The sequence below is a fragment of the Trachypithecus francoisi genome, unplaced genomic scaffold (genome assembly GCF_009764315.1).
Source record: "Trachypithecus francoisi isolate TF-2019V2 unplaced genomic scaffold, Tfra_2.0 Lachesis_group1, whole genome shotgun sequence".
NCBI classification, from domain to species: domain Eukaryota; kingdom Metazoa; phylum Chordata; class Mammalia; order Primates; family Cercopithecidae; genus Trachypithecus; species Trachypithecus francoisi.
The window spans coordinates 120,250,862-120,268,203 of record NW_022681454.1 but is presented as its reverse complement, the minus strand read 5'-3'; the positions used below and the strand labels follow the sequence as shown (position 1 = coordinate 120,268,203).

At 39.2% G+C, this 17,342-nt stretch overlaps 1 long non-coding RNA gene across 1 annotated transcript in view; it reads right to left on the bottom strand.

Annotated features, from left to right (window-relative positions):
- The window catches only part of LOC117085882, a 232,787-nt gene extending 219,800 nt beyond the window's left edge, over window positions 1-12,987 (bottom strand). Inside the window, exons 1-2 of the long non-coding RNA XR_004438117.1 lie at window positions 12,860-12,987; window positions 10,281-10,393 (exon numbers count right to left, since the gene is read on the bottom strand). This is a non-coding gene — a long non-coding RNA (uncharacterized LOC117085882). The remainder of the gene's footprint in view (window positions 1-10,280; window positions 10,394-12,859) is intronic.
- Between the last annotated feature and the right edge of the window lie 4,355 nt (window positions 12,988-17,342).

Sequence of the window (17,342 nt, the reverse complement as noted above, 5' to 3'; positions counted from 1 at the left end):
AAAATTCTATTTCTAGCTGTGTTTTTATCAAGCTAGAACAATTACCAACCCAATAGCAATGATCACCCCAAGTGTCCAGACATGTTCTTGAAATAGACTACTAACTGGAACCAGGGCTTCTTGGACAAATGGCTAATTTTAGACATGAGACGGACCATGTGCAAGATGACCCTGGAACAACATAGTTGAAGTCACGACACTGATATTCACAGGATCATATGAAGAGCACTCAAAAGAAATAGGTTCTCTCTGGCCAAGGTTAGATCAATTTGAGCATCAATAAGAATAACTACAATGAATTGAAACACAAATTACGACTTCAAAACAAAAAAAATTCTCTTTGGGTCACCTTTGGAGAATATGAGGGAACCAACTCATTATTTGACAACTCATAAATATGGGGAAAAATTAACTACTTTTCTGCCTGTATGAACTGAATCTCATGGCAACAATTCAGTTGATAAGAGGAAGTTTCTCTTTATAAAAAGATTTTAATTAGTAAAGAAAAAATTATCAAATAATAAGATTATTATTTTTTAGCCATTAATGAATTACTGAGTCAAGAGCTATATTATCCACTATGGTAATCATTAGCCACATGTGACTATTTAAATTAAAAATAATGAAAAGTTTTTAAATTAAAAGCCAATTTCTCAGCCACACTGGCCACAATTCACGTGCTTAGTAGCCATGTGTGGCTAGTAGCTACCATATTAGATAAAACAGATATAGAATACTTCCATCACCATAGAAATTTCTATTAGTGAGTGCTACTCTAGAGAGTCTGGAGTAGATGATGAACTTCAATGGCTGCCAAACTTTGAGTGATGAAAGTACATAACAGCTTTTTGCCAAAAAAAAAAAAAAAAAAAAAAATCATACCTGAATAAACTTAAGCCTCTGGATCTAACTACCAATTTACAAGAAATACAAGGGACAGAGGAATGTCTTATACGATGCCATGGGGATCCAGGCAGCAAATTCCAGATTGTGGCATATTATATAAGACACAATACAGAACACAAATGATGCAGTTTTAGCAACAAAAAAGTTGCAAGAAAAAAGTTATATTCCCTAAATCTATTAAAAAATAATAATTATTATATTTTTAAAAATTGATAGAGGAGGAATTTATAATTCCATGAGATTTAAGAAACATATCAAACAATTATAATCTATAGTTCTTATTAAAAACTTGTTTCTAACAGACTATAAAATAAATAATGACAAATTTTAAAATAATTGTGGAAATGTAAACACTGATTAGATAATTGGTAATAAAAAACTATTAGGCATAATAATGATATTATGAGGATATTTTAAGCATCCTTCCCTTTTGGATACTTATTGAAATATTTGCAGATGAAGTGATACAATGCTTGGACTTTGCTTCAAAACGACCTGGATGTGAGACCTTGGGGAAGTAATAAATGAAATAAGATTAGTTATGACTTGTTTGTTGGAGCTAGATAATGGGACATGGAAGTTCATTATATTATTCTTTATATTTTGTATAAGTTTGAAAGTTTCTGTAGTAAATAAAACTTTCATTGTATCAATCAATTGCAATCCATTGTCATATAAATCTGTTAATGGTGGATGAACTAGCAAGAATATTTAACCATTCTTTATGTGTGATGAAACAATGTATATCTCAAATATTGCTAAAGCTTATTACAACACAAATGTCCATTGTAGAATGCTTAAGTTTTATATAAGATTTTTTTGTCCAAATAACAAATTACAATGTTCATCTTAATTAGAACATTACTCATTTCAAGGGAAAACAGTCAGACATCACTCTTAATATGACACCAGTAGGGGGAGATAGATGCTGGATTTCCTCTGGGAATATTTTTTTAAGAAATAATGTATGTTTAATCTGACAGTCTGAATGATTTTAGGTGGAAGGACACTCCCCTGCTGTGTTTTCAATAAGAAGTATGTCTCCATGCTTCATTTTCCAGCCTTTCATTTCCAAGAAAGGAATTCTTTGCTCTGAATCATTACAATCAATTTTCCATTCCAAATATATGGTCAAATTAAAATAATAACACTGTCCAAATTGTTCCTCTGCTTCTCTCTTATCATAGCTCCTTCGTGGACTTTCTAAAAAACATTCAAGTATTAACCCCCAAAATATTAACCCTTCTTAATCTCCCAGGTATAATGCTAATTTAGCACTTGGCTTAAGCTTAAATGCCATTCATTTATACAACCATTTCTTGAATATCTACCATGTGCAGGGCACTATGATCAGGGCTACAGTTATCATGAAGAATAAGAACTAGTTCCTAACCTCAAGTAGCTTACAGTTTATTAGGGAACATAGCATAAAGTAGGATAGGATAGGATAGGATAGGAGAGGAGAGGAGAGGAGAGGAGATACACATGGTAGTATGGGAGCCCCTGGAAGGGCAGCTAACCCATCCCTGGAAAAAGACTTCCCAAGTGGAATATACAACTATGTATTTAATTTATTCTTTAATTTGTTTACTCAACATATACTCATTTTATCCACTCAAACACATATTGAACACATTTTTTGAACAAGATATGGTGTTCTGTTGATTCAAATCACCATAAAGTCTTCTTGCTCAAGATATACTATCTGATAGAGCATGCCTACCTGTAATGATGAACAGTTCTAAACACTTCTTTATTTTGTAAAGTTGGCATTTTCATGTAAATTTCTCTTTCCACCAGAAAACACCAATGATATTCAAATAGTATTTCAATGTATTTTGTACTAGTTTTTGAAAAATATTTTATGTTATATCCTTATATGAAGCCAAATAGAAGCTAGTTATACTTTTTCCTTAATGCTTACACAATTTCTTATGCTCTTTAACCAATTTGTTTAAAATATTTTTGTTGTCAAGAACATAATACCACAGAAGAGACTTCTCTTATAGTGTTCTCCCACTTCACTAAGCCTGGGTTCATTTACGTGGTCCTCTCATGGCCAGTAAGGGGAAAATTTCTCTTCCTGGACTTATACCTTTTGGGTTATGGCCTTTCATTTCTTCCTGGTCTTCCTAAGTGTCTTTCCCTCCTTCACCCCAGCCACAGTCCAACACATCAAGTTAGCTAAAGGTAAACAGAAACTTTCTATCTTATGACATCTGTCACAGAATTGTCCCAACTTGTCAACTTGGGTATTTAAAAATTTCCACAGCGGATCCCTTGTACTACTTTTATTTTGTATCCCAAAGAGGCTGCACTTCTTAGAATTCGGACCTAGTCTCACCTCCCTCCTTCCCCAGGTCTAGGCTGATATTAACTCTGAGATTCCAGAATGTGTAAGGGATCTTTACCTGCATAACCCCAGACCTTCCATTTCACTTCGGGTCAGAAGAGTGGCAGAGCAACTGGATGCCTCCTCAGCCACCACCTCAGCTGGCATCTTCCTGAGGTGTCCTTTCAAGAAGTCTCTGATTAGTCTTTAGTTTGCTTTCAGGCATTAAGCTTCATATTGAGTTTTCTTTTCTCCAAAGTGCTTTCTGGATTCTGTTTTCTCCAGGCTCTTCTTCCTGTTTTCTGTTTGTAGTCCACCGTTGTTCTGGTGGTACTGCAGCCCTTCCACTGCAGATTATCTCTATCAAGTTATTTGACACTCACCGTCTCCAAATGTCATGTACACGCCCTCTTATCTTCCCACAATTCTGTCCTATGAATTCTGGACCTGGAGGTTTCCATCTCTGATACACGACCTCTGACTTACATCCCAGATAATCTTTCCCCTGTAAAGTTCCAGTAGCTATCTGATGACAAAAGTGGGTGGTTTTCTCTCCCAAAGACCATGCCCCTGACCTTTTCCCTTTCTTCCATCTGGCCATTCATCATACCCAGAGCATCTACTGGGAGCTGGATGTGTAGTTTTTTCAAGTGGACCACTATTTTTACTACAGTGAAAAAGGACTTTTAGGATAAAAACTGTATCCTAAAGTGATGAGTGGAGTTGCAAGGATATAGTGTCCTGTTACTTGGCTTTTTGAGGGTTGAGCATCAGCCTCCTCTAAGCCCTCTCTGGGTTAATATCATTTCTTATCACAGGCAACTCTCCTAGCCCTGCCCCTTGGGGGCATCTATCTTCACTGGTTTCTTCTATTTTCACTTACTGCTGCAGATTGAGTTCTCAGTCCACTCTCTGGAAGTGTTGGGTCCTTCTCTGCCTTGTCCTTAAGGTCACTTGCTCAGCTTCTATCATAACTGTCCTTTGGTCATATGCCCCAGCATCTCAGGAGCATCCCACATTTATTGGTTCATTCTTAGTTACTCTGAAGTTCTTTGCTGTTCTTTTCAATAGAGGTCTTCCTTTTATTTCCCCAGGATATTCTTCACTTTACATCAGGTCATGGTGGTGCCTCTTCTCCCTCCCTCTCTCTCTTTCCCTCCTCATCCTTCCCCCTCTGAAATTTTATTTTTTCTAAAGCTTCAAGCTTATTTGCAACTCTGCTGCCAGCATCCCTAACCTCTTAGGTAAAAAATCATGAGCGTCAAATCAGGCACATTAGTTTGGTGAACTTTCAAACATCCCTCTCTCTGGAATTTTGATCAGGGATCTGACTATACTATCCTTGTTGTTTTCACCTTAATTACATGTGCACTTTCAAGATTCTGTTTCCATTTTATCGCATCTAGTTCAAAAATCACTGTGTTTTGGAGGGAAGCATATTTTGATGAATTTTATGTTATTTTATTTAGAATCCATGTGCTGTATTCTCATTGTTGTGATCTGAGTACCTGATGTAAAAATCGTGCACTAGTGTATGTTCATTTGGAATGGATGAGGAAAAAACCTGGAGTGAATTACCTGAAGGGTCTAAGTCAGCTATGTGACCTAGGTGGCACATCAGAACTACCTGTGGAATCTTCATAAAGTGAAAAAGATATGCCTTTCCCTCCCCTGAGCAATTCTGATTCAGGAACTTGATGGGAAACAGAATTACTCATCTACATGATTCTTGAGATAGTGACATCTATAGCCATAAGGAAGGTACAGTTCCTGGAACTTCATTTCTGTGAACGAATATAAGTGATAAACTTGGCCTTCTGTGATTTCACCTTGCCCTCTTTGCTTCTCTTCATAGAACCAAACTTTATGTGGTTTCCTTACTCTTCAGACCCCCATCTGGATGTTCTAAAGTAACAACAAAAATAATTGTTTAGATGGACTGACATAGTTTAGCTGTGTCCCCACCCAAATCTCATCTTGAATTATAGTTCCCATAATCCCCGTGTGTCATGGAAGGGATCCAGAGGGAGGTAACTTAATCATGGGGTGGTTACCCTCATGCTTATCATGCTGTTCTCCTGATAGTGAGTGAGTTCTCATGAGATCTGATGGTTTTATAAGGGACTTCCCCCTTCACTCAGCACTCATTCCCTCTCCGGCCAGTCTGTGAAGAGGTGCCTTCTGCCTTAATTCTAAGTTTCCTGAGGTCTCCCCAGTCTTGCAGAACTGTGAATCAATCAAACCTCTTTCCTTTATTAACTACCCAGTCTTGAGCAGCTCTTTATAGCAGTGTGAGAACAGACTAATACAGTAAATTGGTACCACAGATAGTGAAGTGCTGTTATAAAGATACAAGGGACAGAGGAATGTCTTATACGATGCTATTGGGATCCAGACAGCAATGCTAGATTGTGGCACATTATGATAAATGTCCTTTAAGTGCCTAGCATAGTTCCTGTCTTACAGCAGATGGAGATATTATTATTCATTACTGCGATGGTTAATACTGAGTGTCAACTTGATTGGATTGAAGGATACGAAGTATTGATCCTGGGCATGTCTGTGAGGGTGTTGTCAACAGTGTTGCCAAAAAAATGTGGAAGCGACTTTGGAACTGGGTAATAGGCAAAGGATGGAACAGTTTGGAGGGCTCAGAAGAAGACAGAAAAATGTGGGAAAATTGGGAACATCTTGGAGACTTGGAGGGTTCAGAAGATAGGAAGATGTGGGAAAGTTTGGAACTTCCTAGAGACTTGTTGAATCGCTTTAACCAAAACGCCGACAGTAATATGGACAATAAAGTCCAGGGTGAGGTGGTCTCAGATGGAGATGAGGAATTTGTTGGAAACTGGAGCTATGGTAACTCTTGTTATGCTTTAGCAAAGAGACTAGCAGCAATTTGCCTCTGCCCTAGAGATCTGTGGAACTTTGAGATTGAGAGAGATGATTTAGGGCATCTGGCAGAAGAAATTTCTAAGTGGCAAAGCATTCAAGAGGAAGCAAAGCATAATAGTTTGGAAATTTTGCAGTCTGATGATGCAATCAAAAAAAAAATTTCTGGGGAGAAATTCAAGCTTGTTGCAGAAATTTCCATAAGTAACAAGGAGCTGAATGTTAAGACAATGAGGAAAATGTCTCCAGGGCACATCAGAGACCTTCATGCAACCCCTCCCATCACAGGCCCAGAGGCCTAGGAGAAAAAAATGGTTTCATGGGCCAGGCCCTGGGCCCCCTGCTGTACCCTGCAAAGCCACAGGAGCAGAGCTGCCCAAGGCCATAGGAGCCCACCTCTTGCATCAGCATGCCCTAGATATGAGACATGGAGTCAAAGAAGATCATTTTGGAATTTTTAAGGCTTAATGACTGCCCTGTTGGATTTTGGAATTGCATGGGACCCATAGCCCCTTTGTTTTGGACAATTTCTCCCATTTGGAATGGATGTATTTACCCAATGCCTGTACCCCATTGTATCTAAGAAGTAACTAACTTGTCCTAATTTTACAGGCTCATAGGTGGAAGGGACTTACCTTGTCTTAGATGAGACTTTGGACTTGGACTTTTGAGTTAATGCTGGAATACTTTGGGGGATTGTTGAAAAGGCATGATTGTGTTTTGAAATGTGAGGACATGAGATTTGAGAGAAGCCAGGGGCAGAATGATATGGTTTGGCTGTGTTCCCACCCAAATCTCATCTTGAATTATAGTTCCTATAATCCCCACATGTCACGGGAGGGACCCAGTGGGAGGTAATTTAACCATGGAGACAGTTACCATCATGCTGCTCATGCTGTTCTCATGATAGTGAGTGAGTTCTCACAAGATATGATGGTTTTATAAGGAGCTCCCTCCTTCGCTCAGCACTCATTCTCTTTCCTGCCACCCTGTCAAGAGGTACCTTCTGCCATAATTGTAAGTGTCCTGAGGACTCCCCAGCCATGTAGAACTGTGAGTCAATTAAACCTCTTTCCTTTATAAATTACCCAGTCTTGGGTATTTCTTCATAGCAACATGAGAACAGACTAATACACGGACACATGAGTAAACAACCCAAAACCTTTTTCCAAAGGAAAAGAAAGAGTGGAGGGATTTTGTTATGCTAATTTATCTGCAATAAGGTATGAGAATTTCTTTTTGTACTCAGGATGGCCCTTTGATTTATTTATCATCTAATACTCTTCATAACATGGGGATATCTGAACCAGGATTGAAAAAAGTGTTTGAGGCCAGGCGCAGTGGCTCAAGCCTGTAATCCCAGCACTTTGGGAGGCCGAGACAGGCAGATCACGAGGTCAGGAGATCGAGACTATCCTGGCTAACACGGTGAAACCCCATCTCTACTAAAAAATACAAAAAAAAAAAAACTAGCCGGGCCTGGTGGCACGCGCCTGTAATCCCAGCTACTCAGGAAGCTGGGACAGAAGAATTGCTTGAACCCGAGAGGCAGAGGTTGCCGTGAGCAGAGACTGAGCTGCTGCACTCCAGCCTGGGCGACAGAGCGAGACTCCATCTCAAAAAAAAAAAAAAAAAAAAGTGTTTGAATCTTTAGAAAGAATGGAAACAAAGTTACCAAAGATCTTACTTGCTCACACATTTATTGAATGACCATGTCTTGTCTACTGAATGCCAGGTACTGTTAGTCATTGACATTTTCTACAATCAAATTTAGTAGCCCTTAATTCTTTTTTTTTTTTTTTTTTTGAGACAGAGTCTCCCTCTGTCGCCCAGGCTGGAGTGCAGCAGCTCAATCTCTGCTCACTGCAACCTCTGTCTCTCGGGTTCAAGCAATTCTCCTGTCCCAGCTTTCTGAGTAGCTGGGATTACAGGCGCGCACCACCAGGCCCAGCTAATTTGTGTGTGTGTGTGTATTTTTCGTAGAGACAGGGTTTCAGCATGTTGGTCAGGCTGGTCTTGAACTCTTGACTTCATGATCCACCCACCTTGGCCTCCCAAAGTGCTGGGATTACAGGCGTGAGCCACCATGCCCAGTCCCCTTAATTCATTTTCAAGAGCCTGAGTTCATGAGAGAAAAGGAGAGGGGGAAGCTAGTTTCTTTAGGCTTTCATCAATCCCATTATCTCTTTATTCTATACCTTATCATTGCCATTTTATTTTCAATTCTTTTCCATTTCCTTTCAAGTCATGTATGCAGTCAGCAAGAGGGGACAAATACCTTTCCTTCTCTGCTAAGGAATAGCAAGGGATCTTGAATAATTTTGCCTCTGATATGCATTAACTGATCCTGTTCTACCTCTGTTTTTGCTGTTGGATTTCTGTCTGTCAGACATTGCTAATGATTTCTAAGTAATCCATTTATCCCATAAGTAGGACAAACTATTCCCTAAAATACTTGAGAAAGTATACAGTAGAGGAGCCTAGAACAACAAATCTGGTTCAATTCTAGCTTCCTGTAACTATCTACATGCCCTGAGGGAAGCCATTTATACCTGAGACTCCATTTACCCCGTCTGTATAATGGACATGAAGACCTACGTGTATTAGTCCGTTATCATGCTGCTGATAAAGACATATCTGAGACTGGGCAATTTACAAAAGAAAGAGGTTTAATTGGACTTACAGTTCCACATGGCTGGGGAAGCATCACAATCATGGTGGAAGGCAAGGAGGAGCAAGCCCCATCTTACATGGATGGCAGCAGTCAAGGAGAAAATGAGGAAGAGGCAAAAGTGGAAACGGCTAAAACCAACAGATCTCATGAGACTTATTCACTACCATGAGAACAGTATGGGGGAAACTGCCCCCATGATTCAATTATCTCCCACCGGGTCCCTCCCACAACATGTGGGAATTATGAGAGTACAATTCAAGATGAGATATGAGTGGGGACACAGCCAAACCATATAACCACATAAAGGGTGATGAGTATTATAAGCAATGTCTTTTAAGTGCCTAGCATAGTTCCTATCTCACACTAGATGGAGATATTATTATTCATTGCAGCGATGGTTAATACTGAGTATCAACTTGATTGGATTGAAGGATACAAAGTATTGATCCTGGGCATGTCTGTGAGGGTGTTGCCAAAGGAGATGAACATTTGAGTTGGTGGGCTGGGAAAGGCAGACCCACCCTTAATCTGGTGAGCACAATCTAATCAGCTGCCAGCGTAGCTAGAATATAAAGCAAGCAGAAAAATGTGAAAAGAGAGCCTGGCCTAGACTCCCAGTCTACATCCTTCTCCCATCCTGGATGCTTCCTGCCCTCGAACATCAGACTGCAGATTCTTCAGTTTTGGAATTTGGACTGGCTCTCCTTGCTCCTCAGCTGGCAGACGGCCTATTGTGGGACTTTGTGATCGTGTGAGTTAATACTTACTAAATTCCGATATATAGATATGGAGTTTATGGCAGACTCCTATATAACCAGCACTAACTGCCATTAAGCTTTAAAAATAAAAGAGTTTTGTCAGTAATATATGAATGGCTTATAAAAGAACACTTCAAATAATCCATTACACAATCTCACCACTCAACATCATACTGTCATAGAGCTCTTATTAAGCAAGAGGACATGCCATGTGAAAGACCTGAGATACACTGAACCGTATTACATCAGTACCCTGTTTTGTTTTTACCACTGGACAATTTGTTAGACTGATTTATTTTCTGTTATTACTTGCCATTGTTCCAGGAAAAGGAAAGACGGAAGAAAGTCTCTTCCTTTGAATGTTAAAGATTTAATTGCGGCTGTGCATGGTAGCTCACCCAGCACTTTGGGAGAATGAGGCGGGTGGATCACAAGGTCAGGAGTTCAAGACCAGCCTGGCCAACATGGTGAAACCCCTTCTCTACTAAAAATACAAAAATTAGCTGGGCGTGGTGGCAGGTGCCTGTAATCCCAGCTACTCGGGAGGCTGAGGCAGGAGAATCATTTGAACCTGGGAGGCGGAGGTTACAGTAAGCTGAGATTGCACCATTGCACTCCAGCATGGGCAAGAGGGTGAAACTCTGTCTCAAAAAAAAAAACAAAAAAAAACTTAATTGCACCTAATTTTGAACAAAAGCATGGAAAAAACATCACTTACCTTCTCAAACTCCATTGTGTATACCCCAATTGATTGAGCGGTACTTTCCCACCCTCATCCACAGATCACAGAGACACAGTTAGGGCAGAAGAATTCTCTAACAGCAGATCTGCCTGGATACAAAAAAAAAAAAGAAAAGAAAGAAACAGGAAATGTTCTAAGTGACTTTCATCCATTTATTTCCAAAGTAAATAATCCCACAGAAATGGATAGGAAAAAAATTTAGCCTACATTCTTTTACTTAACAACATAGTTCCAGATATAGTCTTTAGTTTTATTTTCATAACAAGTTACGTTCTTAACATGTCACAGTGTATTTTAAGGAAAGCATTCATTTGTCATGGTTCCATATATTAATGTCTCCAATGAAATTGATGTTTCTGTCATTTCTAGTTGTCAGAGTTTCTGTTTCCTCAAGGTCTTCTCTAGCAACAAAATCCCAAAATTCTTTAAGAACATGAAGATGGCTCTTGATACAATTTTTTTGTATTATATTGCATGTTAGATCTACAAAGAGGCTCTTCTCCCTATACTGAGAGAAACTCTTTCTGATTTGAGTCCTTGTGTCTTCTAAAGAGGATCACTTTATGGTATTGTTTGTTCTTAATAGTAGTGATCAGAATGGTAACACTATGCAAAGAGTGCCTGTAGGGCTGGGCTAAGTATTTTACTTATTAGTTTATTTAATCCTCCAAATTTCCTGTAAAATAGGTTTTCATTTCTGCATGGCATAAGAGAGGTTTTCAAGGAATTAAGAGGCTGGAAGTCACAATTTGGTAAACTCTGGAACTAGTAAAATCTACATCTCTCCCCAACTCCAAAACTCGTGTTCTTTATACAGTACTAACCAGAGTAAGAAGGAAAATGTGTAAATAAATTATGCCACTTGACAGTTACAGAACCTAAGCAATTGATAAATGCAAAGTCTGCCGGGAGTGAATCAAGAGCAAAGTCTAAGGGTTGAACCCAAGCAGTCCCAGACATCCAATCCAGAGCCATGTTTGGGTTAACATTCACAATGTTTTGATTTTTATTCAAAATAATTGCCAACATTTAAAACTATGCAGAATTCCCATAAAAAGCAGGACTGAGAACTTCTATTGACAAATCAGAATATCTAGCAACTTGGGCCTCCACATACCCACATGGTAGCAATAAGTGAAGCAAAGTAGCAGATGCCCCTTTGGACAGGACGCTCCTCCCATGCACTACAGCCTACTCTCTGCTGACTTAGCTTGTGTGCCTGAACCCTCAGGGCTTTTGAGTTTGTGACCCTCCTTTTCTCCATGGCATCCAATGTAGTCAAATTAGAAGGGTAAAATGTTCTCAACTTCATAAATATACACTGTGTCAAAAACTATAAGAAAGAATGTAACTTGTACCTTTTCCTCAATGGTTTTTTCTTGGGGATGACCCAGAGATTGTGAGGGTTTGGAGAATAGCCTAGGGCCTTCAATTAAAATAGTTTTGTCTTTGGTTACTACCGGAATAAACCTGTAAGCAGACAGCTGTTTCATGCCAGCTGAAATTCTAGTCTTGGGTGGGATGGCAGAGGTTTATGACTTCAGATGAGAAACAGGCAGGAACAGATTATATTCTTATGCCAAGTTTCTCTCTTTATTGCCATGGAAGCAAGACGAGCAACGCAGAACGTGGAAAGCTTTGCTAGAGAAGTGTTTCACTCAGACTTTCTGCAAGACATCAGGAGCTGCTCAAGATTTTGCAAACACATTTATGGGAAAATCATGGCTATAGAAAAGCTCCTAAAATTAAAACAGAGCTGGAAAAGAATAAAGATCATTGCATTTGTCTTTAAACTTAGAAGCAGAACCCCTGGAATTTAGCATTCTATAACAACACTGGAAACATTATTAACATTAATAAATAAACATCTGGATTGACTTGCAGTCTAAATTTAAGTGTCCTAAATATTTTGGCTCAATTTTAACTATACAGCTTTTGTCTAAATTCTCAAATGTTTCTTCTGTCCTTAGCTTATACTTCATTTTCTTCTAACTCTTTTAACTCAAATCTTTAAATGGACCTTGTTGTATAAATGTTTAAGCATCAAATGTCTATAAAAAGATATGGAATTAACATTGATTTCAGATTTAATATTTGTACAATGTGGGTTCTTTACATACTTATATGCTTTTAATTGGAATTATATAATCACACCATTTGTTTATCTTTATTTCATATAATACTTTGTTTTATATATAATTTCAAGAGTGCCAAAATTTACCAACAAATTTTTAATTGAGCTAAAATTAAACCTTCATGCTATTATGAAGTGATCTGTTATTTCCATTTTTTAATATAAAATTAGCCAGAGTTAGCCCAATTTGGGATAGTATTAGGGAGAACCCATAAAATATGGTGGCATAAACCACATTAAGCCATAATCATGGCCAAGTTTCACTTGAATTCTCAAATGTATTCAAAAAGCAAGAGTAAAGGTCAGCAAAACACATCTTCACCAAGAAAAGTGCAGTAAAACCAATGCCAAATTAAATGGGCCAGCTACAGAGAATTCTACCCATAAACACAATGCTTATACTTAATCTGTTTCTCACCACCTTCATTTGAGAACGTTGGTCTCAGGTCCCTGGGCTGCTGTTCTGCCTTGAGCTTTTTCGTCATTGCAAGCCAAGGGGTTGCTATGCAAAGTCCCAATGCATGGAACCCGAGTTAATCATTCACAGGCCTTTTTGCCTGAAATAAGATGCTTTTCATTTCCCTTGGCTTATGTGAATAATGAAAAAAGAAAACAAACAAAGGAGATAACTGCACAATGTTAAAAGATAATCCCTTAGCATAACTATTGTCTAGAAGGCTGAGCACCGTAGTCAGGCAAAAATCCAGTCTGCATTCAGTGACTACACTGACATTTATTTATAAGAGATTATGCCGTGACAGAGCTTCAAGTCATTTAGAAATGCTCCCATTCCCCAAGGCCTTCGTTATATTTATATGCAGGAGCCCATATTATTTTTCCTGGTGTTATGGCAACAAGGATTTCAGTGTTTACAGAGCTATCAAGTTCTGACAGGCCAAGCCAGGGACTTTGCATCACTGGCTTGCATTAAAATGGAGCGCGAGACCTGGAGAGCTGAGCTGGAGCTCTGCTGTCTGAACAACTAATACCTGAGTAGAACAGGGTTAGGAAGCAGGCAAACGGTGCTAATCAACTCACAGAGCCACTTTCCCCCAAGGGAATTTGCCCTCATGATCCTGCGGTTTAAGAAATATATTACAAAGTACGCTGAACCTAGGAAGTCATATTAAACTCAAAAGAAAAACAAAACTCAAATTCCTACTACAATTTTGCACTCTGCGTGTATGTTTTAAAGCTGTGTTGAATATTGTACGGTAGAGTCCTTTATTAGGCCTCTAGAGTAGAGAAAGGGGAAATGAAAATGCAGTGGGTGAAGAAAGGGCAGAACAAATACTCTCTCTGTGCCCACCTTTGGTTTTTAACTACACAATGGAGATCAGCCCAGCTTACGTTCACACCTAATTTAACCACTGCCCAGGGCCCAGTAGTTTCTAGCATACTCCAGCTCTCAAGCTAATTACCGCAGGAAGCTGGTTATGAATATGTCCCTGAAATATCTGTATCTGACAGACAAAATTATTTTGAGAATTTGCCACCTACTCCACGAAAATAAGTACGTGGAAGCAGGACCTTGCGTTCCATGATTTTCTACATTGCAGTTGTTTTCTGGAGTTGGCCCAAACTCCCCCATATTCTCCGACTAGGCACGGAGCTAGAAATCATTAAAAAAATTAAAAAAGTCCTTCCAAACACACTCTTTGGACATCTTGGTTCTAGCTGGAGCAGGAAATAAAAGCCACAAGCTTAACCTCTGATACAATAAACCCACCACCTTCCAGTTCTTCCAGTTCTAGATTTGGGCCTGGGAAATAATCAAGTCCGAGTAAAATGAAACAAGGAGTTCTAACCACATTTGTTTTTCTTCTTTTTCTTTCTCTCTTTCTTTTCTTTTCTTTATATATGTGTGTTCATAAGGGTATTGGTACTTATTTGGTTATAAAAGTGTCACACTGAGCCGGGCGCGGTGGCTCAAGCCTGTAATCCCAGCACTTTGGGAGGCCGAGACGGGCGGATCACGAGGTCAGGAGATCGAGACCATCCTGGCTAACACGGTGAAACCCCGTCTCTACTAAAAAATACAAAAAACTAGCCGGGCGTGGTGGCGGGCGCCTGTAGTCCCAGCTACTCGGGAGGCTGAGGCAGGAGAATGGCGTAAACCCGGGAGGCGGAGCTTGCAGTGAGCTGAGATCCGGCCACTGCACTCCAGCCTGCGCGGCAGAGCGAGACTCCGTCTCAAAAAAAAAAAAAAAAAAAAAAAAAAAGTGTCACACTGAATTGTAGAATGAACTTCACACACGTCTCAATCCTTTTTAGTTTTTTGGAGATAGGGTCTCACTTTGGCAGTGCAATCTTGGCTCACTGCCACCTTGACCTCCCAGGCTCAAGTGATCCTCCCATCTCAGTCTCCCAGGTAACTAGGATTACAGCCAAATGCCACCATGCCTGGGTAATTTTTTGTATTTTTCTCTAGAGACAGGGTCTCACTATGTTGCCCAGGCTGGTCTAGAACTCCTGGGTTGAAGTGATATGCCTACCTCAGCCTGAGATTACAGGCATGAGATACCACACCCAGTTAATTTTTTTTTTTAATTGAGGTTTTGTTGTTTGAAAGGATAAATAGCAAGAAATATGCAGATATCCTAATGCTTAAGGGGAACATTTCAATGAATAATAAACCGAGACTTGCCAAGTACAGTAGACAGGTGGAAATATTTACACAGTATACACTTTTAAGTCATATAAAACAATTTTTAATGGCAGAAAAGGTAGTAACAATAATTACACTAAATGTCTCTGTATGTCTTTCTTTGTAAACTAGAGCTATATCAGAAAATAGCTACAAATGGGTGGGTGTGACCTCCTGGATTTTCCCCTTGGAAGACACCAGTATTGTCAGCACTGCTTCTCAAGACTCACTGGGAAGCTTGGGAGAGGCGCAGGTCTTTGTGGCCCAGATACACACCAAGCCCATTCTCTCATTAGCAACAGTGACCACTGTTGACAATACCTATTGCTATCAGAGACTTTACCTTTCTTTTCTTAAAAGTTAATCTTGCTTATAGTTTGTCAGCTCTTTTGGGATCCTGGCACACAAACTAGATTATCTGCGGCTGCCCTTCCCAGCAGCCAGAGATTAAAGGATATCATTTAAAGTTGTGCTTTTGGTGTCTTTGTATTTCTTTTGGTCTGCTCACTTCAGTTTACCACACAGCAGCTGCAAAGGCAGCTGACGTTGTCATCTTCATCACAATGGTCTTCATCATTATCATCAAGAGAAGAACTTATTACAAACGTTAATTTCCCAGATATCTTTCCTAAGTGCTCTCAAGAAAATTACATAAGCTTGGGTCTTACCACAAACTCTGTAAATTCATCATTCATTCATTCATCATGTATTTCTTAGCCTTTAACTGTGTATGGCACTGTACACTAAACTAAGGATACAGTAATATACAAGGTAAATGAGGTCTTTATCCTGATTGAGGTTAAATTCTATGGGGAGATAGTCAAATACAAATAAATCAACAAGTAATACAAATACTGGTGTCAAATTTGCTAAAAGGGAAATTAAGACTTTATGATGAGAATAATATAGATCATCTTTAGATATTGAGTGCTTAAAAACTTCTTCCCTGATAAGAAGGGACCTGTTGGGTAAGAAAACAGTTCTGAATTAATAAACTAAAAGCATTCTATTTGTGGTAAACCTAATGCTGCACAGGGTTCCTAATGACAACTTAAATTAGATAAAATATTTCTGCCATATTTTACATCTCTCAGTTTTCCAGAGAACTGAACTGGATGATTTGGTGGAAGACTTACGTCTTAGTCCAAAGCTTGATACTACATCATTAACTAATTCTATCTTTTGACTTCATTCATATTTTGGCTCCCATAACAGACCAGGACCTTCCTTTACTGAAGGAAGGTATAGAAAAGTGTTTTATAAACCGGCAGATTCATGAAAAATTTCTCTTAGTATCCATCCTGAATTTATATACAAAATAAACTAAATGGTTTATATACAAATCACTAATGAGAACATCTAGCACTTTCATCAGATTTTTAAAGGGCTCTGTGACCCAAAAAAAAGGATACAGGCACTCAGACAGATGAGTCTAAAGTAGTCCATTGCTCTGGAATCTTTCAAAAAGTTGACTTGGACTTTTTTTTTTTTTTTTTCCATAATAGGCCAAGCTTCAGTTTCTTCATTCCACATAATTTTTAAAAATTGGTTTATAATCCAACATTTGTGTTTAATTACCTATTTCAAGATCATAATAACATGTGCTCTTGAAATATCAATAAGGCAAATACGGGCAAATGACTTTTGTTCGGTTGCCAGCTACAACCCAACAACCTCTCCATGACTATTTCAGAGACATATCTAACAGGCTAAAAGGAAGTCACTAGAGGTTGCTGGTCCTCAGGCTCATCTAGAAAGATAATCCCAAGACACACTTATGACTGCGGAGATGTGGGTCGATGCAAGGCCATTCTCTATCCCTGATCCAACCCAAGAGAAACTTGATTGGATGCAGGTTTCAAGACCTACAGTAATTAATCATCATCAGAATCACTTGAGGGTTTCTGAATCTGAATTATGTAGATTAGTCATGTGGGTGTAGGTATACAGGTGTCAGTGTACTACCTCTTTTTTTTTTTTTTTTTTTTTTTGAGACGGAGTCTCGCTCTGTCGCCCAGGCTGGAGTGCTGTGGCCGGATCTCAGCTCACTGCAAGCTCCGCCTCCCGGGTTCACGCTATTCTCCTGCCTCAGCCTCCCGGGTAGCTGGGACTACAGGCGCTGCCACCTCGCCCGGCCCAGTGTACTACCTCTTTAAACTTCTTTTGTATGTTTAAATTTTTTCAGAATAGACAGATGAGAAAAATTAACTTTGCACAAGCTAATACTACTTTTATCTACACCTCTCCACTGGCCCAC